The sequence below is a fragment of the Elephantulus edwardii genome, unplaced genomic scaffold, assembly GCF_000299155.1.
Source record: "Elephantulus edwardii isolate Elephantulus edwardi_28Jun2011 unplaced genomic scaffold, EleEdw1.0 scaffold00046, whole genome shotgun sequence".
In the NCBI taxonomy this organism is placed as follows: domain Eukaryota; kingdom Metazoa; phylum Chordata; class Mammalia; order Macroscelidea; family Macroscelididae; genus Elephantulus; species Elephantulus edwardii.
In genome coordinates, this window is record NW_006399796.1 from 2,220,702 (window position 1) to 2,223,657 (window position 2,956).

General features: G+C 41.0%; 1 pseudogene; it reads right to left on the reverse strand.

The window, feature by feature from the left end:
* Positions 1-2,956, reverse strand: part of LOC102865248 — a 96,496-nt pseudogene that overhangs the window by 83,712 nt on the left and 9,828 nt on the right.

Consider the following 2,956-nt stretch of genomic DNA (forward strand, 5'->3'; position numbering starts at 1 on the left):
CTAAGGTGCATCTGATACAGGCCATGGTCTTTGCAATCACTTGTTATGCATCAGAGAGTTGGACAATGACTAGGGAGGATAGAAGGAGAATTGATGCTTTTGAGCTGTGGTGCTGGAGAAGAGTATTGAGGTACCATGGACTGCTAAGAAAACAAATAGATGCATCCTGCAGAGGGTTAAACATAGCTACTCCTTTGAGGCAAGGATTCTGAGGCTTTGTCTGACATGTTGTAAGAAGGGACGACGGGTCCTTGGAGAGGGACATTATGCTTGGGAGGTTGAAGGGACAGCATAGGAGGGGAGGGCCCTCTATGAGGTGGATTGATTCAGTGACTGGGATAATTAGGATGTGTGCATCAGAGGCAATGCTATTGGCACAGGACCGAGCAGGGTTTAGGGCTGTTGTACAGTGGGTCTGTATGAGTCGCAGGTGACTTAATGTCACATAACCACATCATCATCAACAACAACAACCATCAAATCAGATCCAGGTGGCACAGGAGGAGATTGCCAGTGGAACATCTGGTGGATTTGAACCACACACCTTAAGGATTGCAGCATATCTTCTTGTCACAAGGCCATTTGAGATCCCTAATATACACACTTTTACAAAGGTTGTCCAGGGTGTAACAGTCCATCCATCCTACATTAACAAGATGAATCCAACATGCTACTTAGTCGTGTCTGAGATGTTGAACAATATCCTTCTTTAGAACAAAAAACGATCAGCAAGTCAATACCAGCAGCAAGAGCAGAATAGTGTTAACAAAATTTAGTATTCTGAATTCTTTAACTGTGCTTCTAACATGCTGCATGGCAAAACTCATTACAACTCCCTTTGTTCTGTCACCATGATATTTCACTGCAACCATTCTGGACCTAAACTTGGATAACTCTTCTTTCCTCTCATTTGGCAAAGCATTCTATCATCATCACAGTTAACAGCACTAATTTGAAGTAATCCATCTACTTGTTTAGCAAAGTCTCTCCATGTGGGAGCTAAGTCATGGTGGTGTGTATATCTTGGGGTGTCGAAATTTACAAAACAAAGAACTCCAAAATTAATCACAGCTTTAAATTCTCTTCTACTCAATGTTATGATTTCAGGGTAATCATCATCAGTCCCAAAATCATAATGACAATAGTGCCAATTCTCATACGGGCCTCCTTCCTGATTACCTGAAAGTCCCTATTTTTTGTATTGTCTTACATTTTCCTCAGATCTTCATCTTTTAGTACTTCTTACTCACCTCTATCTAGTACCATAACTCAAAGACATCAATTTTTCTTCTGTCATTCTTAGTCATTGTCCAGCTCTCAGATGCATAACTGCAAGTAAAGGAGAAAACCATGTCTTGAGTCAGGTACACCTCAGTCTCTAGAATGACATTGTTACTCGCACTCTAGAGAAGTGTCTCTATAACAGCAGACTTTCCCAAAACAATTAATCTTCTGATTTCCTAACTGCTGGTACCAGGAGTATTGACTGTAGATCCAAACATGTTGAAATTGTTAACTGCAATCTCTTCTCTGTCTGTCATGATGTAGCCAATTTTGCCGGTAGTGAGAATTTTTATTTTCTTGATGTTGAGATGCAATCCATATTTTTGACCTGTCCTTGATCTTCTGTAGCTAACACTTCAAGTCCTTGTCAATTTCAGGGACCTAGGCTGTGTCATCTGCATAACACAGGTTGTTGATAAATCTTCCACCAATACTGATGCCACATATTTCTTCATAAAGTCCAGCCTCCGGAATGGTCTATTTCACATATAGATTGAAAAGGTATAAAGAAAGGACACATCCCTGACACTCTTTTCTTGTACAACTTCTTCCTGTTTAAGTGTAGGTTTTGCATGAGTGTAATCAAGTTTCTAGGGATTCTTCCCAATGTTAGCCATGATCTATTATGATCCACACTGTCAAATGCCTTTGTATGGTAAATAAAACACTAATTAACATTCTTCTAATCCTCTCTGCATTCAGCCATGATTCACAAACTAATTGTTAAACAATAGTAGGACTTAATTAGTCCAAGCTAAAAGTATCATCTTGCAATATAAAATAGAAATAAAACCACAAAGAACAAAAATTCTCATGGCTGGGACAATGAACAATCTAATGATAAACACAGAAAAGATTGAGGTTGTTAAAGATTACTTGTATCCACAATCAACACCCATAGAGGTAACAAACAAGAAATCAAATCATCATATATTGTTGTTGTTATTGTTGTTGTTATGTGCTGTCAAGTCATTTGAGACTCATAATGACCCTATGTACAACAGCCCTAAACCCTGCTCTATCCTGTGCCAATCGCATTGCCTCTGACACACCCATCCCGATTACCCCAGTCACTGAATCAATCCACCTCATAGAGGGTCTTCCCCTCCTGCGCTGTCCCTCTACCCTACCAAGCATGATGTCCCTCTCCAAGGACCTGTCTCTCCTTACAACATGTCCAAAGTATGTCAGACGAAGCCCCAGAATCCTTGCCTCCAAGGAGTAACCTGGTTTAACCCTCTACAGGATGAATCTGTTTGTTTTATTGGCAGTCCATGGTACATTCAGTACTCTTCTCCAGCACCACAGCACAAAGGCATCAATTCTCCTTCTATCCTCCCTAGTCATTGTCCAACTCTCTGATGCATAACAAGTGATTGCAAAAACAATGGCCTGTATCAGGCGGACCTTAACATTGCACAAATCTGGTTGTAAGGACCTCTTTAAAGTACTAACAACTAGATTAGCCAGTTTAAGGAATAATGTGTGACTAGTCCAGCAGACCCTGCAGACCCCCCCTATCTTCCCAGGTAATCGGAGACACCAGAAGCACGCAACATCCGTTCTTGCCCGAGGGCCTATGGCCCTCAGGCCAAGAAAAACCTATCTACACAGCAATTCTACAGGATGCATAACCTTTGACCGATAAATATTGCGACTAAACTTCAGAGAC